The sequence below is a fragment of the Malaclemys terrapin genome, chromosome 2 (assembly GCF_027887155.1).
Source record: "Malaclemys terrapin pileata isolate rMalTer1 chromosome 2, rMalTer1.hap1, whole genome shotgun sequence".
Classification (NCBI taxonomy): domain Eukaryota; kingdom Metazoa; phylum Chordata; order Testudines; family Emydidae; genus Malaclemys; species Malaclemys terrapin.
This window is the reverse complement of record NC_071506.1, coordinates 51,507,806-51,534,550: the sequence shown is the minus strand read 5'-3', so window position 1 is coordinate 51,534,550 and position 26,745 is coordinate 51,507,806. Positions and strand designations below refer to the sequence as shown.

Below are 26,745 nucleotides of genomic sequence, written 5' to 3'. Positions count from 1 at the left end.
GGTCTGAAATCAGGATGCTGGTAGAAATCTCTTGCCTATTTTGAGTCCAATACTGCCCCTATGAACTCTATACTCTGAACGGAGGACAGAGTTGACTTCTGCATGTTCAGTAGAAGGCCAAGGTTGTTGAAAATTGCTCTTATCACGCTTACATGTGTGTCCACTTGTGCTTTGGAGTGGCCCTTGATCAGCCAGTTGTCAAGGTATGTAAACATCTGCACCTGGCACGTCTACAAAAAAGTGGTCACGACTGCCATGCACTTGGTGAACACCCGATGTGACCCCGACAGGCTGGAGGGGAGGACCGTGAACGGATAGTGACGGTGGTTCACCACAAACCTGAGGTACTCTCTGTGGGACAGTGTTATTGAAATATGGAAATAAACATCCTTCAAGTTGAGGGTGGCAAACCAGTTCCCTGGAGCCAGGGAAGGGATAATGGAGGCCAAAGAGACCGTGCAGAACTTTATCTTCTTCATTAACTTGTTGAAGTCTCACTGGTCTAGGATGGGCCGGAGGCGTTCTTTGGCTTTTGGGATTAGGAAATAATGGGAATAGAACCCCTTGCCCCTTAGCTCCCGAGGACCGGCTCTTGCTTCTAGCCCTTGGCACTGAGAGGATCACATGGTGCCAGGTCTTCCGCTGCAGTGACTGGTACAGCTTCGGACAGCTGGTCCTGCATCGAGGGAGGTGGGGGAGGCACATGGGATTCTGAAGCCACCAACACCAACCTCCTGGTATAAGACTCCTGGCTTTGATGGAATGCCCAGGGGGTTCAAAATGGCCTTTGGGTTGGAGCCTGGCATTGTGCGGGTCATGGTATCGGGGGACATTGCTGTCTTTCCCTGTCCGACTTCGAGCATCTGCATTCCAATCTGTGCCAGCTCCACCTGGACACAAAGAACTCCACCTCCGACTGGGAGGACTCACTGTAGGAGGACCATAGGGGAGCGGTGCTGAGAGATTGGGGACCGGTGCGTCTGCCCTGCTGGTCTGCTGCCAGAAGGTACCAGTGACCGGTGCCGAGGTGATGGTGACTGACTTGGTACCATCGCTGGCTTGCCTCGGGATGGCACTGAGGGTCTCAGGGATACCTTTTGAGCTCGGTGCCCTGTCTTGCCTAGGTCGGGAAGGCAGTGCTGTGAAGGTGATGAGTTCTCTCACTGCCTCAAAGGTCCAGTGTGGAGGGCAGCTCCAACATCTCTCCGCGTCTCTCCCAGGGAGAAGAGTTCTGGGGAGCTGGACTCGACTGACCCTTCTCAGGGCAGGAGTCAATGGTGCCAGGCTAGGTGGTGCTGTGCGTACATGGCCCAACGCAGCTCTCACTGAGTCAGAGTCCTTCCGTCCTGGTCTCATGTGGGTGAGCGTCCCCGTCTGGCTTCTTCTTCTTGCAGGGCACCGGGGACTGGGAAGGGTGTCGCGTGCTGCCATGTGCAGATCCCCTGTGCAGGGAGCCCTGTTGGTGCCGAGCATCTCTACCCAAGTCCTTTCTCAGTGCCAGTTTCCCATGTCATTGCCAGAGCACTGCACACTGATGCTAAGGTGCTAGGCATCAGTTCAGACTAACTCGACTCCGAGCGGGGACAGAAGGCAGCCTCCATCAGAAGGATCTTCAACCGTTGGTCCCTCTCTTTTTGAGTCCTGGGGCGGAATCCCCTATAGATCTTGCAACAGTCCTTCTGATGCCATTCCCCTAGACACTTCAAGCAGGAAGTGTGAGGGTCAATCCTGGGCATAGGCTTGTTACAAACTGTGCAGGGTTTAAACCCCAGGGACCGAGGCATGCCCCAGTATGGGGGGTGGCGGGAAAAGAAGGGAATATCCCCAGAACAATTCCCTTCTGGAATTCTAGCTAACTACAACTACTAATCTAACTATTTACAGAAAATACACTGTGAAGATTACTAGGGAGAAGGCTTGCTGAAGCAAGAGAGAATGAGCATTCCAACTAACCGTCACGGGTGGTAAGAAGGAACTGAAGTGGCAGGGCCCTATATATGGCGCTATTGAGGCATGAGCTAACCCGATGGGTACTGCTAGGGGAAAAACCTTCTGGCTACTGGGGACGCAGCACGCGCATAACTAATTGGAATCAACATGAGCAAGCACTCAAAGAAGAAAGCCATGCTGCCTGAGTCGGCTGGCATAGGCCAGCCACAGGTTTTTCTTTGCTGTGTAGACATCCATACAGTGTATACACTGTATGGGACAGTGAACTTTATTCTTTAATGTTCTTGGTAAAGTGCTAAATATACTGACGGAGCCACGGAAATGATATACAGTATATATGATAAATTGCATCATTGCACCCATCTTGCTATACTGTCAATTTTATAAGCAACATAAATAACCATAAACCAGACCTTTATCTAGTGTAAACTGATGGAGTTTCCAGTAGAGTTACACCATTTTACATAAGCTGAGAATGTGGCTGTATGTGTTACAGCATCCTGCTTGCAGAAGAAATGTGCATATATAAGCCTGACAGAATACTGCTTATGTCATTCTAGCAAGCAGCAGCTTGGCAATGTGAGGCCAATAGACTTCTCTGATCTCCAGGGGCAATTCAGCTCTCTCATTCTTACCCACAGATTTCTACTAGGATTCTGGCATGGCTAAATGAGGTCCGAAAAATCCCCAATTCAACACACAGTGGGAGTTCTTCTCAGGGATGGAGTAAATTAGATAGCTTCAAGCTATGACCATTCTTGTGCTAATTTCAGACTGGAAAAAAAAAAGTGTCACATCATACAAAGATGGAACATACCTCTAAAACTCATCGAAACATCAGTTCCTCTATAGGGGAAAAAGAAAGTCTCTAGGGGAATGCCTCTACAGAGACAACCCCTGGTAGGGAAAATGCTTCAAGGGAACTGCCGCCTAGAGGAAACCCCTGCATGTGCACGTTCCCTCTGAGCCCCTAAGATGAGGCTTTTATCATTTTAGCCAGAGCCCAAACAGCCCCTGGGTGAATTAAGCCATTCTATTACTCCACCCCTACTTAAGGCCAACAAGACCCTTTATAAACCAGACTCAGCTGCTCTTTGGGGTCCAACTCCACAAATGTACTTAGGCATCACTGTGATAAAACACACAAAACTTCTGCAAGGCTGCTGCCTAACCTCACTCAGAGCCTAAATGTCCATTGTAAACGTTCCCTAGGTGCATAAGTTCTTGCCTCAGAGCATGTGCAGTGCTGCCTCACTAGTCATCCAGATGCCCATTTCCTGCCTAAGCCCCAGAGCAATCTACCAACCAGGGAGGGAGGGAGGAAACCGGTGCTCATCCACCTATCTCACCCACGGGGCTTGATCCAGCAGGCATATATGGGGGGCAGATGACAATGTGACAGTGCCCACCGTATCACTTTTACCCAATGGTTAGAGCATTCATCTGGGATGTGGGAGATCCAGGTTCAATTCCCCCCTCTGCCTAAAGGGTAGAAAGGATTTGAACAGGGGTAGCCCACCTCTCAGGAGAGCGCTCTAACCACTGAGCTACGGGATAGTCCAGGGGTAGGCAAACTACAGCCCGGGGACCGCATCCGGCCCTTCAGACATTTTAATCTGTCCCTCTAGCTCCCGACAGGGAGCAGGGTCTGGGGCTTGCCCTGCTGCGCATGTGCCATGGCTCCATGTGGCTCCCGAAAGCAGCAGCATGTCCCCTCTCTGGCTCCTACGCGTAGGGGCAGCCAGGGGGCTCTGCACGCTGCCCTTGCCCCAAGCGCCACCCCCGCAGCTTGCAGCCAATGGGCAGTGGCAGCGCCTGCGGATAGGGCAAAGTGCCTAGCCGCCTGGCTGCACCCCTGCATAGGAGCTGGAGGGGGGACATGCACTGCTTCCGGGAGCTGCCTGAAGTAAGCACCGCCTGAAGCCCTGACACCCTCCCGCGCCCCAACCCCGTTTCCTGTACGAGGATAAATTGGTATGAGTTGGATACTTCATTGATGCAATCTCATTCATTTACAAAGAATGAACAGGGAAACAAGGCTTTGTGAACACAGTAGGAACAAACAGGGAGCAGAAATCCAAGCCTGTTTTCCAGCCAGTCCTGCACCCCAAGGAGCTCTGTCTCTGCTCCCTCTCAGTGCCACTCACAACTGCTTCTCTCATGTCTCCTGGAGTCCTCTTTACTCCCTCATTCCTTTTTGTTGCCTTCTGCAAATTTCCCTGCCTCTGACGCACACAGCTGCAAACAATCAAAGCCCCAGCTCCTGCATTTGCAGTAACTCCCAGGGAAACCCCTCTTATTTCCCCTGAATTAGTTGTTGCTCAAGTGTTCCCATGCACCCAGTCCCTTGTGGGGTGACGTCTTATTCTCTCCAGCTATCTTACCCTACAAAGGAGCTTAACTGTGTCTTTCATTTAGCCTGAATGAAGAGTCGCTAGCATGGCCACCAGCTTTAATGAGGTCTATAGTCACCTATAGATCAAATTGCTGGCAGCCATTAGCATCTTCCTGTATAATAATGGGACACACACACACACACACACACACACACTTTAGCCAAAAAAAGAGTGACAGATGGCTGCAAGACTATTTTAGGTCACAGTCTGGTCTCCTGGCTTGTCTATACTTGAAACACTACAGCGGCACAACTGCTCCACGATACTACTTCAGCATAGATGCTACATGGGGGGAGGGATAACTCAGTGGTTTGAGCATTGGCCTGCTAAACCCAGGGTTGAGAGTTCAATCCTTGAGGGGGCCACTTGGAGATTTGGGGTAAAATCAGTACTTGGTCCTGCTAGTGAAGGCAGGGGGCTGGACACAATAACCTTTCAGGGTCCCTTCCAGCTCTATGAGATAGGTATATCTCCATATATTACACTGACAGCAGGGATTCTCCCATCAGCATAGGTAATCCAACTCCCTGAGAGGTGGTAGCTAGGTTGACAGAAGAATTCTTCCATTCACTGAGGGCTGTCTACACCAGGGTTTAGGTCAGCTTAATTACGCTAACTCACAGGGTGTGGATTTTTTTTTACACCCCTGAGAGATGTAACTGGTTCGACTTAACTTTTTGGTGTAGACCAGGCCTAAGCCGACATAGCTGTGTTCTGGGGTCAGTAATAATCATCTCTCTTGTTCTATACAAGAAAAAAAATAGAAGTACAGTCCATAGCAAAATATCACTAGCAGCAACAAGAAGCATAGGATAGGCACCTCTTGTTGCCAAGACAACATCAAATGAGTAACAGACTCTTTAAAAATGAATTCCTGAAAGAATAAGGGTTTCAGTTACTTTTTAATGTATTTCCAGCTCAAGCTCTCTTAATGTTCATGTGAGGTGAATTCTCAATTTTTGCCTCTCTGAGAATGCAGCAACATTGGAAGGAAAGAACTGCATTGTACTAACCCAATTTCTATTCAGCCAGAACTCTCTATTCACACAAGAATACAATGAGGTAAGATAGATTCTAGTAATGATGTTTGGAAAAGCTCTGCCCTGAATGTTAATGTATTACTACGTTTTGGACTACACTTTGCATTTAATTATTTGCCTCACCAGTGGCTGCTCATTACACATAAACCAAGTCAGTTTAGTCTAATCACTCTAAGCATTTGTAAATTCCTGCTTGTTAACAATACATGAGATAATGCATTATTAGGACCATTGTAAGTGTTCTCTTCATATATAAATGGGACTGGATTTTTTTTTTTTTAAACCGTGGCTAAGACAAATCCATGTCTTCATTTTTTGATTGAATACCAACTAATAGTCATCTGTATTTTTGAATACTAAATACATTTCAAAGAATTAATGTTCTGTGGGCTTCACAAGATAGTGTTATGGCACTGTAGGAGAGAAATAATAAAATTATTTGTCATTAAACTTGCCTATGCCTTTACTGAAGCTTATGATATAGTTATTATTTTCATGCACAGGGTGCTTGGAGGAAAATATTTCATGCATATATTTTTATTTAAATTATATGAAATATTCAAGCTAACCAAAAGAATCCCAGAAGGCTTCTACCTTATCTCCCAAGAACCAGCAAATGTCAGGAAAGATAAACAGGGCTGTATGGCTACAGAGAGTTTACCACCTCCAAGGGCATTTACACAGATTCTGGAATGCAGCTTTATAACTTCTATTTCACTTTAACATTCTATACTATTTTCTTTTATACTGTGTTTTGAAAGATGTATAAGTGTGTTATTGTGCTTTATTCTTTGTATAGAATATTTGATAAGAGTCTAACAACAATATAATGCAAATGGTAGGTTGTAAATATAGCAGCCATTTGCTCAAAAGCAAACAAGCCAACATCCCTCTTGTATAATATATCATTTTGGTATAGATATGATCTTTATCTAAAGAAAACAGATTTTGTAAGATATTTATGTTTGAGAAGGATGTCTCGTTGTGTAAAGAACAGGTGGATGTTTTATTGAAAAACTTTAAAAAGAAGTAATGCTTAGGATGTATTATCAGAGGTATAAACCAAGCCATTAAAGTGAGTCTTTTCAACCTCACCTTTGCAAAGAAAAACTCTTAGTTTGAACCCACACAAAGAATTCTAGAGAAGTATCCTGACTGAAATGGATTTAATTTGCAAACACACTGAAGTCTTCATTCTTTAAACCTGGAGAACATTTATAGTGGGAAAATGTTTTCCAGAAGATACTGATTCTTTCCAACTCCTGTTTCTACTTATAGATGAAAACCTTTGTTATCTCTCAAACGCTTAACTTAAATGCAGGGTACTAGACTAGATGACCTCTCAAGGTCCCGTCCAGTCCTACGATTGATTCTATGATTCTTTTGAGGTGCATGTATATTTGCAAATATCTGAATACAAGCCTTCATATAACAACTACCTGATATTGTTATATGAATAGTAAGATATTATTTGTATAAATATATCAAGGTCATCTGATACTAAACTAATTACTAATGTAAGAAGCCATTTAAATATACAATATTTATATTAATGGAAAAATTAATGAATTACTGGCAGTCCTCAAGCATCTCTCACCCATCCAGGAAGACAAGAAAATCATGTTTCCAAAAATTGTTATGTACAATCAACAACTTAAGATTAAATAATTCTTAGGAAGTCTATTTTAAAAGATTGTTTTGAGAACTAAAAACTTCTATATCAAGAATTGGAGTGTTTGGACTTTTTGAAAATAAAATTTTATTTCCTGTCAAATTTTAATAAAATTGAAATATTTCAGAAAATGGACTGCATAATAAATAATAATAATAATAATAAAAGAGTTAAAACTAACTTTAAAAGTTAACTGATGCCTTCCTATCACAAGAACAACAAAGGCAATTAAAGAAGTTGCATATTCATTAGGCAGACTACATATTCAGGAGCCAAAGGGGATCACCTAAGCCAAATCCAGAGACATGTAGCCAGGGAAAGAGTGACAGCAACAAACTTTAAATGCAAACAAGCCTGAAGGTGATGTGTTTTCCTATAATTTCCTGAAAATTGGAAAGAGAAGAGTATTAAAAATCTCTGAAGTGAGCATATGTGCGCGCACACACACACACACACACACACCCACCCACCCCCCTCTGGTACCATGTTTGGACGGCAAGCACTCTACAACTCATCCTGTCCATCTCTACAAGCAAGCTACCGCAAACATAAGAAAACAGACTCAAGAAGAAACCAACCTTAGGAAAAGCTCACCAAAACTTCAGAATTGATTGGAGAGAGGAAGTTAACTAAGATGCTGCCAAGGGATTAGATTTAAACTCTTGTAATTTCATTGGGACATGAAATTGTTGTTGTGATTTAAAATGTTAACAGTTTCTCCTAGTAATTGCCAAATGATTAGACCATGTACTTCTGAAAAGGAGAAAGGGGCTCAACATTTGTAAACAGAGAAACAGTGGAATTTAGTAGTATTTAAGATTCTTAGTATTCATAACTGGCCTGTCACAGCTTCTTAAATGGCTTTTTCTAAGTAACAGATTTAAATATTTTCTTCTATTTCACAAGATGTAGATAAGATTGTATACTTTACCCAACTATAAACTGGCTGGTTACAAATAACTAGGATGACCAGATGTCCCGATTTTATAGGGACAGTCACGATACTCAGGGCTTTTTCTTATAGAGGCACCCCCACCACCACCACCCACACACAGTCCCAATTTTTATACTTGCTATTTGGTCACCTTATAAATAACCAGTAAGTCCACTTGCCTTAAAACAAAATTTTGCCCATCTATAAACACTTAGTTAAAGGATGTACATCTAACAAATAGATTCATGATCATTGGGGGTAACGATATACTTTGGTAATTTACCAAACGAAGGCTCACTCTGAAGGATATAATCTCTGTTAAAGGTTCTCCACAGCGAGAGATATAAAAGAAATTGAAATTGAAGTAACCAGTTCATCATTTGTGTACAGTCTTCTGTGTTTTGTCTAATGTCTTCTTTTCCTCTCTTTAATAAGATAGCTATGATTAATAATTGTGCTTATTTTGCTTGGTATTGACCCTGGTATCCCCTAAAGATATGTAAAAGAACCTGTGACTAAAACAGTGGGAGCCACAATCCCTAAGAGTCTTCTGAATAGCCTGTATCAATAATTCCTATCTTTTGATTTGGTTGTCCCTGATTTGGCAGTAAGAGAAACAATTTAAGAGCCAGCCTACCATTCCTTATTTCTCAAACTAAATATTTTTAAAAATAGAATAACCTGGCATCCAATATTACCCCCTTTCCAAACGACAGCGCTAACATTAGGAGTCAGCATTCACCATTTTACTTTTTTGGGGCATGTGTACATATATGATACTATTATAGGCACACTAGCTGTCTTGGATGGGACAGGCACATACCCAAGTGAATGTACACACACACAAATAAGTTATGATCTGGGTAAAACTTTTGTTATGAGCAGAGTTAAAATCTTATTGAGGTTGATGGGTATGAATATGCCCTTCAATTAGCATAACTGTAAGAAGAAGTTAATCACCAACCCTCTGTGACTCAAAGCACCCTTGCATTAACACCCTATTGTAGTAATATTTGTACAAAATATGCTTTCTGAGGTATCATTTGAAAACTAACCACTTGCTGGTCAATAATAATCAAATATATGTAGCAACATTATATGTAAAGTGATGAATTCCCGCATAATTTTATTAGCATATGTTCAAAAACAGATAGCCCTGCCTAGGCAAAAGTTGTTAAACGGGTTTATTCTAAACAAAGGAATGTGCGTTTACCTCAATTTACATTAAGTAGTAAATATGGTCATCAAGACAGCAGAGGCAGGAAACAGAACAATGTGCATTTCAGCAAATACGAGTGGGAGAAGAAAGAGCATGGAGCTTCCTTTATCACCAGAGCCCATGTCACTTTCCCCACAGCTTGAATAAAATTTACTTTGAGGGGTATCCTTCAGCCTACTCCACTTCAAAGGTTCAATGGAGTATAAAATAAAGGGGCAAAGAACCCCTAGTTCTCTCTTTCACCTAAGATGACAAAGGCACCAGCACCTTTGGGCCTCTGGAAGAGATCCCGACCAAGGAGAGAGACAGTCACCATCTTGCTGGAAGACTGTGGGTAAGAAAGGCCATCTTGAACAAAGCCTTGAACCAAAACTTGCTAGATTAAGTTTTAGACTTTAATGTGTGCTTTCACTTGCTTGTAACCATTTCTAAACTTTATCTCTTATACCTGAAATCACTTAAAATCCCATCTTCTTTTGTTCATGAACTTGTTTTACTGTTAATCTAAACCAAGAGTGCTGCATTTGTGCAAAAGTGAATGTCAACTCCAGTTCATGTGGTAAATTGACGTTTTTTGTCTCCTTCAAGGAGCAAATGAACCATTATTTCTCTGAACTGTCCAGGAGAGGGCTGGATGCTGAGGACCAGAGCACACATTTTGGTGAAAAAGTAGGACTGGAAGTGTGTTGGGGGTTATCCTGTAAGTAGTAACTGAGGATGGCGGAAGCCAAAGTGGGGCTGTAGACAGGCAGCTGGGGTCAGAGCTGCAGAACCAGAGCTGTCTAGCACACAGACACTCCAGGTGTGATCTGCATGCTGGTAGGTTGGTTGGGAGTGGCCCAGTTGGGAGCTACAACAGAAAAGCATTGTGAGGCACCCAAGGCAGGCAGTGACTGGTCTGGATTGCACCCCAGAACATGACACCCCCACCTAAAACAAAAGGGTTATGTGAATCAATCCAATGGTTGGAGGAGAACAGAGAGAGAGAGCAGAGTAAGATGGAAAAAAGCAAGCAAGCCGAACAGCAGCATGTCAGCCTGGTGTACAGCCCTGGGGTGGGGGTGGAGGGCCTAGAGAAACAGTGCATTTGTGTCTGTTGCCTACTAAAAAGACCTCAGGAAGCCACTAGGGCCCTTTCCTACCATCTTCTTCTCCCACACATACAAACAAAAATGATTCATACACACCACTGGCCTTTTGTTTCCACCATTCCAGAGAGTCATATATGTGCTGTGGACATAGGAGAAGAGATGTGAAAGGAAATCTATTACAGATCCCTTCTCCCATATACAGTATTCTTTTAGTAGGCTCTTTAGTGAGGTACAGAATCATGTGTGCTTTAAATATGAAAGATAAGCAGGTACCAATACTAGCAACCCACAACAACCCTATAAAATGATTGGGTGGAGGTGGAGTAATTCAGAATGGAAGGCTTCTGCCAACCCTTCTTAACTGGATACATTTGAATGCTGATTTATAATATATACAAAATCTGTATTGTATTAGAGAGACAAGGTAGGTTAGGTAATATCGTTTATTGGACCAACTTCTGTTGGTGAGCAAGACAAGCTTTTGAGCTTCTTCAGGCAGATCTGTGTAAGCTTGAAAGCTTCTCTCTCTCTCACCAACAGAAATTGGTCCAATAAATGATGTTACCTTACCAACCTTGTGTCTCTAATATCCTGGGACCAACCCAGTTACAATACTGCATATATATTATTGTAATTTGGGGAGGAGGATCCTTAACTTGGAAGCAGTTTCAAGCACAAGGGGCAATATGGAAGAGGAAATGAGTGAAAGAGACAAATCTGAGCAAGGCATAGAGAGAGTGAAGTGGGTTTATAGGAGGAGATGAGCACAGATGTATGTTAGCAATGGCAAAGAAGATGACCGCCTGAAACTCTTTAGAATGAACTGAAGCAGAAATAGTGGGAGGTAAGGAAGCCAGAGAATAGGTCACAATAGCTGAAAATTACTAACAAATAATATTCAGTATTTAGATCTTCAAAATGTGGGTGAAAAACCAGAAACCAGCTTTTAAAGATCTATGGTTTTGGCACCGGTTCTGTGCCTGAATTTATATTTATCTGAAGTGGATTAATGGATTATCTGCACCAAAATCCACAAAAACCTCTTCTTCTAAGAGTCCTGCAAATTCTGACACCTAGATCTAAAGATTGGTCCTTTCAACTAAAAACTCTGGAAGGATCTAAATACATAAAGCCTGGATTTTCTTATTTTTTTGAAAAGTCATTAGAGATCCTCTGAAGCACCAATAAGCCTGGCTTCCTAGCTAAACTTTTAAAGAAGGGAAGTGACAGACCTTATTTACAGAAAACAAGCCTACTTGTCATGTGTTATTTCTTTTATTTTATAGCATGTTTATTGGCATACACAATTTCATAACCCCTTTCTTTCTGCCTCTACAGTGACTGCCCAAGTCAGTTTTGCACTCCAAACATTCCTGAATATAGTCATTATTTAACTCTGGCTTATGACCACGACATAAGTTAGACAAGACTGAGGCCTGGTCGACACCTAATATTTAGGTCGACCTAGCTACATCACTCAGGGCTGTGGAAAATGTCATGCCCTGAGCACTACAGTTATGTCTACCTAACTCCCATTGCAGATGTGGCTAGGTCAACAGAAGGATTCTTCTGTCAACCGAAGTACCACCTCTAGGAGAGTGGGAAAACCCTTTCCATCAATGTAGGAAGTGTCTACACTATAATGGCATAGTTGCTGTAATGTAGACATATCCTGAGTTTTGACTGCAACCACATGGCTGTTTGTAGTGCATTGGAATATGAATCAAAGCACCACTTCAGGGAATTTTCTATCTTGTGGTTCACCAAAGTCCTTTGGAAACCTTGCTTCATTCACCCAAATCAGGACTTTCACACACTAAAAGTGATCTTGAGGGAGATGCAAAGAGGAAGGGACTAGTGAGAACGTAGCACCCTGGTCCGGCTGTACCTGATTTAGGGCCTATCTGTATGCAGAAGTTCTATTGGTATAACTGAACGGGATATGTTTAATTGGTGCAGCTTTGTATGTGGACGCTCTTACATCAGTTTAAGTCTGGCTTATATATTGGCTTAATTTGCACCTGTAAATTGCACAGATTTAATTAAGGAGGCTGTGCTAATTACCTTTCTTTCTCTCCAGTTTCAACCATTTCAAGCCCACTCCTCTTTCCCCACAAGGAACAGGAAAAGCTGCTGTGTCTTTCTTATCACCTTAGTGATTTTGGGTCAGTGAAAATTGAGAGGTTGGTTCTGCAGTCTCTAAAATGGAATTGATAAAGTTGATCAAATCCTCAATAACCACATGCAGGGAGAGGAAACGGAAGCAGTCACATTTAGAATGATCCCAGAGGGAGTGGGAAATTTCCCCCGCAGATGTGATTTTAACTGATTCAGCAAGTAATGCTAGGTTGTTCAATCTATTTTCCGGAGGCCTCCAGATCAAGTTCCAAGGTGGGGAGAAAGGCTAAGAAGCTATGGCTTCAAGATCTGTTGCAAACTGGGCTTGGAGAGGGTGGGCTTTCTGGACAGGTCTGCAAAATCTGAGACCAGGAGCTGCCACATTACTTGAATTTGCAAAGGGCCAGCTCGGAGACAGAGGGTGGAGCCAGGACCTCTTAGGAGGATCTGAAATCTTAACCTACTGGCCCACAGGAGGGAAAAGAAGTCTTCATCTGAATCAATGAGGCTGTTTACATAATGAGGTTCCAGTGCAAGGGGATGGGCAGAGCTGGTTCTTAGTTGTGTCCCATTGTTGGAACAGCCTGATTATACAGGTACTGTCAATTAAAGATACTAGGGTCAATACTGGGTACTGGTCTCAGTGCCCTGAGATCCTTTTAGAGGGCACCCTGGGGACAATATTAGAGGGTCCACATCACACACATTTTCTCCTCTCTGACTGACCTCGTTTGATACAAGTGAAAGGCATGCTTCTTACGGCAGCTGAACAAGCAAGGAGACTGTCTGGGAAGAGAACTGAACAACCAAGAGATGCTCCCCAAAGATCCTTTTGCCCCAAAAAATTCATCCTGCTTTTTTAGGGGGGAAAAGGGTCCCAGTACAAGAGTCTGAGAGCAGAAGGAGGAGGCCCTTCAATCTCACTTCTGGGCATGGCTGTTGTCACTTGGAAGCACTGCAGAAACCACCACTAGGGCTAGGGGAGACCTCAGACTTCTTCCCCTGCTACAGAAAAGAGAGACTTTCTTCCTAATGACTGCTGGTAAACTGGAGGAAGGAAACAAATATTTTTACTGAAAGAGGGGTCTCAGAAAGCACACAGACAGCTACCTGCCTTCTCAGAGAAAGAGAACATTAGGGTTTCCATCAAGTACATGGTGCTTCAATGCATCAGCAGAGGGAGCTATCAATATATAGAAAAGAAAAATATCCACATCTCTTTGCTCTACCTCAGTACATTGGAATAAGGATACTCATCTACCTCAGTACATGGAATAAGGATACTTATCTGGCCAGAGAGCAGCAGGTACCTAAGCGAGAGTGTCTTCTTTAGGAGTAGTTTATCTCATATGCAGCAAAAATCTAATTTCAAATTTTTGGTTGATTTGATGGTCTTACATTAATTACAATTAACTCTGAAAAAGCTTGGCTTGCGAGGACAGCACTGCAATCACAAGCATTTGCTATCCAGAAGACTAATCTTTTAAAAGTTATTTCCAGAGTGATATCCAATATGTAAAATGATCAAATGTGTAGTGTATAACCTTTACAATGTATGGATTTAAATATTCTCATATAGTTTGTGCACTATGTAGAAATGTGATGCAGGCATAAACCACTAGTATCCATCCAATACCAAATTCAATCTTATAATTGCTTGTCATAATCGCACTGCTTATCAAAAGTCCAAGCAACCTTTTTGAAATTATGTTAAGAAAAGCTCAATGAATGATTCTGAAATGATTGTCTATAAAGTTACACATTTCTGTATCTAATCACATAAGCATTTTACTTTTTTCTTTAATCCTGTGCCTAATGATTATTTGGTACGGTCTACTGTAGTTTGAAGATATACTTAAAAACAGAAAATAGTAAGGCTATTGTTAAAAAAAATTATGTGGTTACTGGACTGGTGTTACACATTCATGGGTGAAATCCTGGCCGCACTGAAATCAATGGGAGTTTTGCCACTGACTTCATTGCAGTCAGGATTTTCACCCTTGGATTATTTCTTTATGAAAAATTAGTGACTGTAAAAAAAAGATTTTTTTTTGCTCTTCACGAAGTTCAAGCAACAGAAGTTGATCTACAGTATCTCAATTTCCTGCCCTCATTAGTTTTATTGTCAAACAATGTGTACCACCCAGCCATGTACTTTTAATACTGTGAGACAAATGTCATCACAATCATTACTATTCCAAGTTAGAAAGTTTGGCAAGTTGCCAAATGGTGAAAGCGATCAAATTATACATTGTTCATCAGTACTAAAAAAGCAAAATGCTTGAATGTTCTGTTCTGCAAGGAGCTACAGCCTACAGTGACAGTACAAGTCAGCAAGAGGTGAGCTGATGAATATTCAATCACTTTTCATATTTAATCCATTGTTTTCTTTTCACATAATTGCAAATATGAGATGTGAACGCCAGATTTTCCCTTACTCTACCATCTTTCAGTATTCTTTTGGAGGATTTAAGCATTAGGAATGACCCAACTGCTTACTGCTCTTTTAAAAACAAAGCACTCCTTTGGAAATTTTACAAATATGGTATCCCTGTACTTTACCAGATACTGTTAAGGTGTTTTTTTTTTTTTTTTTTAAACCAGCAGTACAACATATGTTTTCACTTGTGAAGAAAGTGTCTATTACTGCTCAATAGAATTACCACCATACAGTACCCATTTCTCGAAAGACAGTTCACCAACAATTTTTAACCGAGCTTGATAGTAAACAAACTAACAAACCAAGATCAAAGAGTTAATCTCTCAATCTCACTCCGTTCTATAACAATAGCAGGATCCCATAAACACATGCAATGGGGCACTCTCCTCTTGAATACTTTCTAGTGGCTGGGTGTGGTACCACAGTCCTTTTCTTGCCCCTGGCATCCACCCTCCTTCTTCCCTCTCCCCCCGTAGGCTGCCAGCTGACCTTGGAACAGAAGAGACGAGTGAGGGGGGATTTGATAGCAGCCTTCAACTACTTGAAGGGGGGTTCCAAAGAGGATGGAGCTAGGCTATTCTCAGTGGTGGCATACTCACCAGGACTGGATGTGTCAAGGCAGAGTGTACCACAAGCAGCCATCTGGTACAACGCCTTTGGAATTTTTTGGCAATGTGTTGTGGGATAGAAATGACTCGCCCAGGGATCTCCGGGAGCTAGTATGTAACTTCCTCCATCCCATAATGCCATCCATACCCCATAATTTTCGCGTCTCTCTTTTTAAATCCCATAAACCTGCTTAGCACTTTTCGGTGTCTGCCACCTCTGACAGAAGCATGGAGCCCACAAAGCTCTGCACCGTTCTCATGAACATTGCAAATACAGATGCAGATTTTCGTCTGTAGCTACAGACCCACAGGAAGTACTGCAACAATGGGGGACATGACAATTTCTTCAAGGAGAATTTATTGAGGGACATAGCAAAAAACAGTTCAAGGTAGGTGTTCGCATTCATGGAACAGCCGCAGATGGTGCAGCACGGCTTTTAGGCCCAAAAATTGAGCACTGATGGGATTGCATTGTAATGCAGGTTTGGGGTGACAAGCTGTAGCAGAAGAACTTTCAGATACAAAAGGCCACATTTCTGGATCTGTGTGCCAAACTTGGCCCGGTCCACCACCCCAGGGATATCAGAATGAGAATGGCATTGCCCTTAGAGGACTGAGTGGTGGTCACACTCTGGAATCTTGCAACACTGGATTGTTACAGGTCAGTGGGAAATCATTTTGGAGCTGGAAAATTCACAGCGGGGGCCGTTGTTATGCAAGCATGTAGGGCCATTAATCATTTATTGCTACACAGGACTGTGACACTCAGCAACGTGAAGGACACAGTGGATGGATCTGCAGCAATAGGGTTCCCAAACTGCAGTGGGGCAATATATAGCATGCACATCCCTATTTTGGCACGAGCCCACCTTGCCACGGAGTATATCGATAGAAAGGGCTACTTTTCTATGGTTATGAAAGCATTGTGGATCATTGGGGACATTTAATCAACATCAATATTGCCTGGTCAGAGAAGGTGCATAATGCTTGCATCTTTAAGAATACAGGATAGTTCAGAAAGCTGGAAGCTGCGACATTTTTTCCCCCAACCAGTGGATTTCCATTGGTGTTATGGAAACGTCAATAGTGATTCTGGGGGACCCAGCCTTCCCTTTGGCTCCCCAGGCTCACGAAGCCATATATTGGCCCCCTCGACTGCACCAAGGAAAGATTCAACTAACGAAGACAGAGGAGCAGCAACTATCTGTCACTGAGAGGTCGATGGAAAGAAGAATTCTGGGAATTTCAATCTGCGACCGAGTCCCCAATGAAGTGATCAGACCGCACAATGGAGTGCAGGATGTCATTTTTGAGAGCAGGCATAGTAAAAGATGATGGGCCGGCCATATAGCAAGGCTCACTGACAATCAATGGACTGCAGCTGTCGCCAAGTGGTACCCACGGGAACTGAAACAACCACTCAGCTGACCTCCAAAGAGATGGGAAGATTTTAATCATGAAAAGACATGACCGCACATGAAGAAGGAAGGCCAGGATACGAGACGAATGGAAGACCCATGTTGTGATTGGCGCAATCTATACGAAGTCTGAAGGACCAATTGATCAAGGTGACTAACTCAGCAGGTGCAGAATGACAGTTGAATGTGCTATTGGTAAACTGAAGGGAGGCTGGTGGTGTTTACTCACTTGATTGGATCTCAGCAAGAAAAAATATCCCAAGGGTTATAGCTGCCTATTGTGTCCTGCATAATTTCATAGCACTTTAACAGTCAGCCACAGTAGTGTTCTGTGCTAGACTGTTCTCCAGACCTGGCGCTTTGGGCACTGCTAAGAACTGTGTAGTGCTTGCAGTACATTTATAAGTACTGTGTGCTTTGAATACCACTATGCATTCTGCAATATGTGTTGTGAACTAATAAAAATAATCTGATTCTCAAAAAATAGAACTATATTGAGTGGGGGGAAAAGCGCAGAAAAACAATGCAATACGAACTTTTAACATACATTAACAGAGTGGAACTTTAAAGTTGGAAGGGACGTAAACATTTCTGTCCATTTTGGTGCACAAATGTAGTCCATTGTGGTTACACATGCGCCGCCCGCAGTTCTCACAGGTGAGTGTATGTGAAGCTGTGGTTTCCCTTGCTGTCCCCTTGTGTGGAGTGCTAAGCGTAAGGATGAGGCCCATGATGTTACATGGAATGTTGGGGGAGCAGGAAGCAGTGACCACGGAGTTCTGCAAAGGGAGGGGAGTCTGGGATTTTGGGGCCTGTAGGTCAACCAGGATGTGCAACATTTGGGTTTACAGCCTGAGAAGAGCCATTATGTCCTGGTGCATTTCCCCCTCCTTTTCCTGCTGGGATTTTCTCTTGTCCTCTTTCCTTCTCCATGCTGTCAGTCATATTGGCCCTCAAAGCCTCTTGATCATAGTCTGATGCAACAATGGCTTGCAGGATCTCACAGAACATGTCCTCCCTAGTCCTTTTCTTTCTCCTCCTAAGGGCCAGACGTTCTGCAAGCATAGAGGGAGCACCACTCAAGGTTTTCATGCTGGAAGCTGCTGATAAAGACAGATGTGCCACTGGATTCACAGTCACAATGGAAAGGGAAAGATAAGTTTCAAAACTCAGTTCCTTTATTCCCATTCAGCATTTTATATTAAAAGTGTTTTCCAAACTTTGGCTTGGAGTGCCTGGGCTCACACTGCTCTCCAGTCCCAGCCATGGTGTGTTTGGCCTCCCAGGGGGAGGGGAGATGCTTTTCTGTTGCAAGAAACAATACAATTTCAGTCCCTATTCCACGCGTATGAGTATCGGGCAATGGCACTGAATATTGGTATTATTTTGCACAGGTGGTTGCAGCTTCAGCTGATATCTCCCTCCTGAGGTTAACAAAGGCACAGAGAATACAGCTGCTGCCGGTATCCCAAAGCCATCCAGACCCATATGCCACTAGCTTGTTTACTGCAATGGTGCCAGCCAAACTCAGAATGGCATGGGAAAATGTCCTACCATGGAGGAAGATATAAGGTAGCCATCCATAGAAACCTTTAGGAGAAAATTGCAGGGTATCTCCATGAAAGTTTCATCAAGATCTCTCAGGAGGATGAAAGGGCCCTATATACATAAACAAAGTGCTCCACAGGCTCTCCCACACTCCCACCTACCAGGGAAAAACAGAAACCAACTCTACCTCCGTTTGTTATACCTCTCTCTCTTCTCATACGAGTAAAACAATGAAAAGTTGATACTTGTGTCTTATTAACTTGTGGATGGGACGAGCACCATCTTTAGACATTGTAAAGAAAAATGCATGCGCACAGTTACTCGCGCCCTCCCCTTCAGCAGGCTCATCCATGCTCCCTTGGCAGGACTGGCTAGACTGTGGCAAAATCTCAAACAGCTCCTGGCTCACAGTATGGCTGGAGCCCCCGGCAGCAGCTCCCCTCTGCTCACTTTCATGGCAGGATTCTCTGGCTCCTTCGAGGTATTCACAGTGACGTGCAGGGTGCTAGTGGATCTCCGCCAAGTATGGCATGCAGCTCGTTGTAAAAGCAGCAGGTTTGCAGCTCAGCACCAGATTGATTGTTGGCTTCCCTGGTCTTGTGGCACACCTAAAGGAGTTCCTTCGCTTTCACATGGCACTGCTGCTGATCCCTAACGCACCCCTTTCCTGCATTCCCCGTACAATCTGTTCGTAGATCGCCATGGTTTCTATAGCTGGTGCATAGCTGTGCCTGCACAGCCTCTTCTCCTCACAGGCCCAGGAGATCTAATACCACCTGTCTACTCCATGCAGGAGCGCATCTAGTGCATGGAGCCAGCACAGTCGACTGGACAGTCGCTCATAAGAAGGGTGAGCAGCTAGGTGTGCTCACCAAGCTTGGCATTTCAAAAACAGGCTGAGGTTTGGAGGGGAACAGGTATGGTTTCGAGTCTCTGTGACCCTTGGCCAATGGCGTTTACAACTGTGACCAGAGCTGTCACGGTCACATGGAATGGGGCATTGTGGGACAACTGCTGGAGGACCGTTAGAGTTGACGGAGATCATGGAGCATCTTCATTCACACAGTGTCAACCTCAGCAGGTTGACCATAAATCCATGCCGTATAGGGAGGTGGTTTTATTGCATCACCGTAACAGGGCACTTATGTTGGCTGGAGACAAATCTGAGCGTAGACACATGCACACACAGGTTGATGCAAGGTGACTTACATCAACCTATCTAGGCCTGATCTACTACAAAAATTATTGAATTCCTGTGATGTTTTAGAGAGACTGTGAAAGAAGGAACAGAGGGAAAGAGAGAAATGCTATTGAAACAACAAAAACGACACTCACACACCTCACACAACTCCGACAAAAATACAGGGTGCCAGCCTACGTTTGGGGGCTCTCCTATCTTCAATATATTAATACAGGCGTCTCTTTAGTTAAAAAAGTGTGCATTACTGAGACAGCTGAGGGCATTATAAGTGCTCAGACTCACAACCCGCTCCATGTATAACTGCAAGAAGCTGACAGCAAAGCACCCTCAGCAAAGGGTCCTTGGTTTTGGATTCTGCTTCCTTTCTTCTCTTCCTCCAGAAGACAGATTTGACCCTCAAGACGCACTCCAAGCCTCACCTGTTTTCCCAGGCTTTTCTTGGGGACGGTTGTGGGAGATATTGGAGTTGGAAATGCTATTTTGGCCGGAGGAAGCAAGTGGGGGGGACTTTTATATGTGGAAGGATTTCTGAATGTAACCCCTTAGAAGCACTGTCTTGTAAATTCAGTTTGAAATGGGTTTTATAGCTCATTATTTTATTTTGAATCTTTTAAATACACACATGCATACAGCATGTAATTATTGGGGAAAAGACTCAAAAACTAACTAGTTTTACAATCCTATAAAAATAAGGTGGAGATCTATGACTCTTTGAATGCAACAAGGTTCACCCGTCCCTACTAATCAGGAATGTCCATGATGCACAAATCAATCTGCCCAATCCATGCATAAGGCTTCTTTTCCAAACTGCTGCAGTTAGCTCAATGTTCAACCCCTACCAGATACTAGCTAAAATATTCAGTTACAAAACTAAGCAGAAAGTAGCAGTAAACTTCAGAGCTGACGTATGAGCCAGTCTATGCAAGCTAACCTGCTCATTAGCAAAATGAAATGAAATTGAGATCCATGAAATTCTGTTCTTTGATGAACATTAGGCCCAGTGAACTCCCATTGGCTTTATGTATGTATGAGAGCAATGTATATGTATCTGAGGGTTGAACATGTCCTTTAATATTCCTACTCACCAAGGGAATTCTCGCCAGCCAGTCCTCCTTCTAATTCTCTGTTCATAAAAACTGTATGGTATTGATATAATCTTACCATATGAAGAGTGCAGCCTCAATACACATACTTGATTATTTATGATCCCAAGGGATTTAATGTAGTCAGCACAGGCCATAACACCACAGCCCATAACAATTACTGTAACTTATTGTGGGATCCACAGGGATTCAAGAGAATTTCACACAGAAAATTAGATGAGCACAGTAAAAATTAGTCTGTGCTTCTAAATATTCAATATTAGCGACTACTCCAATAGATTAATTTCAGTCTAATTTCAAATGGCTGCTATTATAGCTGAAGATGAATTTTCAGCTGTGTCACAGAAGAACAGTTTCATAGGCAAACTAAAGTTATACAATCAGCAACCTAGTATTTATTGTTCTCATATGCATACAGCTGAACTAGTTCTGATAACACAAGACCCTGGAAAAGGTCACTTCGCTAACCCCCTTTATTCCCTTAGGCTGGGTCTACACTACCCGTCTGAATCGGCGGGTAGAAATTGACCTCTCGGGGATCGATTTATCGCGTCCCGTTGGGACGCGACAATCTATCCCCGAATCGACGCTCTTACTCCACCAGCGGAGGTGGGAGTAAGCGCCGTCGACGGGAAGCCGCAGAGGTCGATTTTGCCGCCGTCCTCACAGCGGGGTAAGTCGGCTCCGATACGTCGAATTCAGCTACGCTATTCACGTAGCTGAATTTGCGTATCTTAAATCGACTCCCCCCTGTAGTGTAGATGTAGCCTTAGTCTCCATCTCGCTCTCCCACCACATACAATCCCCGTGCCTCTTCTAGGTTCCAGCTGGTATAAAGTGTCGTCCCCCCCCCGCCCACGACTTTCTTCCACCTCCAGTTCTTTCCTCTTGGGCAAGATCTGGCCACAGTGACCCATGCATTTTTCACCTCCAGACTGGACTATTGCCATTCATTATATCTGGGGTTAAAGGTGGAAATGACAAAGAGACTTCAGTTTATGTAGGATGTTGTGGCAGTGTACTTCCCCAACAGGACACATCCTACCCGTACTTTGATTTGGCATTGAAAGGAAGTGGCGGGCGCAAATCCTTATAGATTAAAACCAAGGCTATCATGAGGTCAGGTCCCAGCTAACTCAGAGACTATCTCTATCTCTGAGCTCTTCTGGGAAAATGCAGCAGTGATGCCTAGGATGAAGCTCATAAGAGCTGGAGATAAAGTGTCTGTGGTCAAGAGTGCTCTACACTGGAGTAAGTTACTGGAAGAGAGAAGAAAAAAAAAAAAAGACTGAGCCAAAGCTTAGCCATCTTCAGAACATGCTGCAAGACCAACCTATTTGCCAAACACTTCCCACCATAACAGAAGACAAGGAAATATTATGATGAGTCATATGCTAAAAAGAGAGAAGGTAAAAGGGACTCATTTAAAAAAAAACCCTCAGTAATATATATTAATTTCACCACTATACATCAAGCCATTTTTAAAAAGGTCTTTAAACTATTCAGCAAATATATTTAGATGAGCATTAGTGAAAATCAAATGTAGTCAATTAATTCTTTCCTTATCTTCCATGAGCCCTACTTACTATAGCTTCTTTGCTTGCATGTTCGATCTACTTTCTCTCACTGACGTCACTCTACTTTTCCTTTCCTATAACTGATTGTGGCATATGACTTCTTGACTTCTCTTTAGTGTCACTGTCATCCTCTTTCCCTCCACATTTTAAAATATGTTAAATAGACAGCTGACTGATGTTGCACTATTAAATACAGTATACAATGGTTTTATTTCTTTATATTGGAGAGGGCATGGCTTTGGGGGTATGGTGGCACAAACAGTTTTCACTAATTGGTAATTAGCTATCAAGTAATTTTTTCCAAGCCTTAACTCCAATGCAACCAACAAACTGGACTACTACAATTCATTCCACATAAACCATTCAATGAAGACCACTTGGAATCTTCAGCTAATGTAAAATTCATTGATCCTTCAATATCAAGCTGATTGTCTCTTGTAGCTATCTAAAATGTGTCTATGAGAATGTTGCATCCCTCTTACTGAATGGTGTTCTCTGGAGATGTACACATTGCACCCGCATTGCATGGAATGCAGTGAAAACCATTGTTTCCAGATTTTGAATTTTATTTATAAAGCCCATCGTGATTTAGGTCCTGACTACATTTGAAACAATATCTATTATGCATCATCTCAATAGCTGACATCAGCTGGGATCAGTTTTGCTAAAAGTTCCCAGTTCTGGGAACAGGAGGTAGAATGTTTTTGGTCACAGACCCTTGGCTACGTATTTGCCAAGAATCCAAATTTTCTGATGTTTAGTGCATGATGTTTAGTGCCTATTTGCTCCAACGGTTTCAGGGTCAGAGTGAGGGAATTCTATTCTGAGTTCATTTTGTCTATTTCCTTATTTTTAATGTGTTATGTTTTAAATTAATGTATTAGAGCCCTGAGAATTGATTCATGGGGGAATATGTTTATCAGTCTATAAATAAGGGCAGTCCCACTTATATACCTGTACATGTTAAATTATAGCTCATTACTTTGTTTATAATATTTAGCCAAGAGCAAAACACTGAAACACTGCACTTTGACAACTATGCATACTCTCTTCTAATATATCAACATCTATGTTACTAATCAATGAAACCCACTATTCAGTGAAAGAGACATAACACTTTACACCAAGTAAACTACATTAAACAGTATCTGATCAAAAACCAAAATTACTACTGTGATCTGATTTATAAGGCTCACATGCTTGTCAGTGAACATTAGGCACATACATACAATCAATACAAGACAAAAAACCCCACATCTGAATACCTTCATATGTATTCACATAACACACGTTTCAAAAGAATGTTTACCAACACAGAAAACAGTATATTCAGGAAATCCACATTGTGTGCAATTTATAGCTATATAATCCAGATAATATTTAATTTTACCAGTATTCCACTTTAGACTTTCCCCATTAGTTTCCTTCTCCTGTGTGATACAAGATGTAATTTGCCTCCTATCATATGCTTTAAAGATTCACTTTCCATGCCACGTGCGAAAGACTTTCATGATTCTAACTTCAGTGGGATAAGGTGATACATGGGATTAGTAATCAGTCACAGAGCCCTTCATCTCTAGATTACCAGTTCAAGTGTCACATAGATCTGTAGTGACTAAGGAGTTACACGGTGTCAACTGCTTGGAAACCTGAATAATATGGATTGGCGGTCTCAGTCCAGATCATAATGATGTGTCACAAAAACTATCACTCCAATTGACACCTTTGTGAAAGGTTCTGCAGACAGGCCAATGGTTGAACTTGCTTGGATTTACCCTCACACTCCTACAACAATCCCTCTGAGTAAGGATTGAAACACTTTAATAGCGTAGAGGTATCTTGCACTATTGCTGCTTTTGTTGTGCTTTTTACTGTGGATATGCAAAGGACTAATGTCAACCTGGCACCTTTCACAAGTTAATAAGGTTTTCATACTTTTTCCTCTTTATTAGAAAATCATTACATAGAATTTTTAAAACTTAAAAAAAAAAAGTGTATATAATTATCTGGCTTCAGTATAAATGTCCCACAACATCTCTACCTATCTGTGTCCCAGATCCTGCAAAGACTTACTTTATGCACTATGCTTCACTTTACTACCATTACTATTATTATTTACCACAAGTTGTCTCACTGAACTCAATAGAGCTACTCATGGCAGTAAAGTTAGGCAGGTGCATAAACCTTTGCAGGTTCAGGGCCCACAGGCATTTCTAAAGCTCTCAGACAAGTCTTGATCCAGAGCACACTGAACTCAATGGAGATAATCACATTGACTTTGGTGGACTCTGAATCAGGCCTCCACACAGGGTCTAGGCCAATGGTTTTCAAATTTTTTGAGCCGAGTCCCGCCCTTTGAGTTACAATTTTTGGGTGTGCCCTCCCCAAATACCTGTCCCTCTCCCATTGGGTTTTCGGGGTGGAGGAAGGCATGTGCGACAGTCTCTGGGGACAGACTGAGGGCTGGGCATGGAGGCATTGACACTCACCCACAGCTGGGTGGACTGCTGAGGTAAGTCAGGAGATGGAGGTGGAACTCCCTAAACCCCCTCCCCCTCCCACACACACACAAAGGGCTGTCATTGCCGCTCACCTCCCTGAACATTCTTCTGTGCACCCCATGAAAACTTCTGGTCTAGACACTGAGTAAATCTTAATATTCAATTAATATGGTAACTAAAAATCATTTTTTTAAATCACCCATTTAATGCAGCTTACCAGAGCTACTTGTAACCCTCATATCCTAGCACTTCTTGGCAATGTGTCTCATGTGACACATGGGCACTTATATGTCCAGCTTTACTCCTGAAAAATCTAGAGCGATGGTCAAAATTAAGTTACAAATCCCTCATCATCATCTGACGATAAATCTTGAGACATACATTTAACAAGGAGAATATTTGGTTCATTAAGTATTCTAAGCCACCTAAAATGTTAGAAGACTCTACCACATCCATTTTAATTGTAAGACTCCCACAACTGATTGCTTTTCCCAAATCCCTGATAAAATGCTAATTCCTACTTCAGAAAAATGGCTGTACCCACTATTTCAGAAACCAACAATTCCCTGTAAAATTATACTGCTAACAAAAAACAAACAAAAAAAGCCACAAAAAACAACCCCACTCATTTTTGTTGTTAACTACACTGAGCACTAGTAAAGTAAAGCTCACAACTACTTTAAGTACTTGTTGAGTACAGGATCAGATTTAAAAGGGGTTCACAGCTATTAATGTTATAAACAGCAAAACAGCTCCACATTTTCTACACCCATGACTTACCCCTCCTGTTTCAGAGAGCTGAGGAACAGCAGTGAGCCAACAATATAGCTCTCTGTAGCTAACCAACAGATTATTTCACATGTTGAGATTCCCTAGTTTATAGCTTTCCTATTGTATATTACCGCAGTTTTCAATAGCATTTTTACACTAAAAGAGCACCTCTCACCCAGAAGAAGGGACAGCACACACAATGCCCCTCTCTGTGCCCAAGCCTGGAGAACAGGGTGGCATCCACAACACATACACCCAAACCAAAGAAGGGAGCAGCATCCACCACAACCCCCTCAATGCCTGGCCCTGGAGAAAGAAACAGGTTGGGGCATTGACGGGGTGGTGCACCCAGCCCTGAAGAAGAGAGTAGCACCAATAACCCTCACCCCCAATGCTCCCCTCCTCCAGCCTGAGAAGGGCAGCACCCCTGCCCCTCCCCTTTCGCCCATGCCAAACCCCAGAGAAGAGGGTGACATTCACAGCACGCTCCCCGTCTTCACACACCCCCCCCCCAGGTGTCGTGGAGTCACGGGTGCCGCCCCCGACACCCCAGTTCTCCCAACCCTCGACCTGCTCCGTCACCCCACCACGGGAAGGGGGCAGCACCCATGACGCACACGTCCAGGCCCCATCCCAGAGAGCGGGGCAGCCCGCCCCCGCCCCCCAGCGCCGCTTCTCGCTCCGGACTAGGGAGCGGCCGCCACCCCTCCCCGCCTGCAGCGCGGGCCAGGGCAGCGACACCCCGGAGCGGGACACCCGCCAGCGCCTCCCACCGGAGCAGGGGCTGACGGAGCCCAGGGCAGGGCTGGGCACTGAAGACCCTCCCTAGCTGGGAGGGGGCTGGCGGGACTCCAGCCCCCCGGCCCGGGACGCACCTTCAGGCTTCCCTTGGCGGGGATGGGCAGCGGCGCGGGCGGGCTCCCCAAGCCGCCTTCCTCTTCATCCTCCTCCTCCTCCACCTCCACCACCACGTCCTCGTCCTCCTCCTCCTCCAGCGCCGCGGCAGAGCCCTCTCGGCGGGGCGGCCTCCAGCAGCCGCTCTCGGGCTTGGGGGCCCGGCCCCCATCCGGGGCGGGCGCTGCCAGCGGCACGCTTCGCCGCCGGCTGCCCAGGCTGGATCGCTTGGCCAAGCGCCGCGCCTGCATGGTGCGGAGCCCG

General features: G+C 43.6%; 1 protein-coding gene across 1 annotated transcript in view; it reads right to left on the bottom strand.

Annotated features, from left to right (window-relative positions):
* The window catches only part of ZNF704 (zinc finger protein 704), a 136,413-nt gene extending 109,879 nt beyond the window's left edge, over window positions 1–26,534 (bottom strand). The window contains exon 1 of the mRNA XM_054017747.1: window positions 26,463–26,534. The gene's annotated coding sequence lies outside the window, so the exon portion shown is untranslated. The remainder of the gene's footprint in view (window positions 1–26,462) is intronic.
* Between the last annotated feature and the right edge of the window lie 211 nt (window positions 26,535–26,745).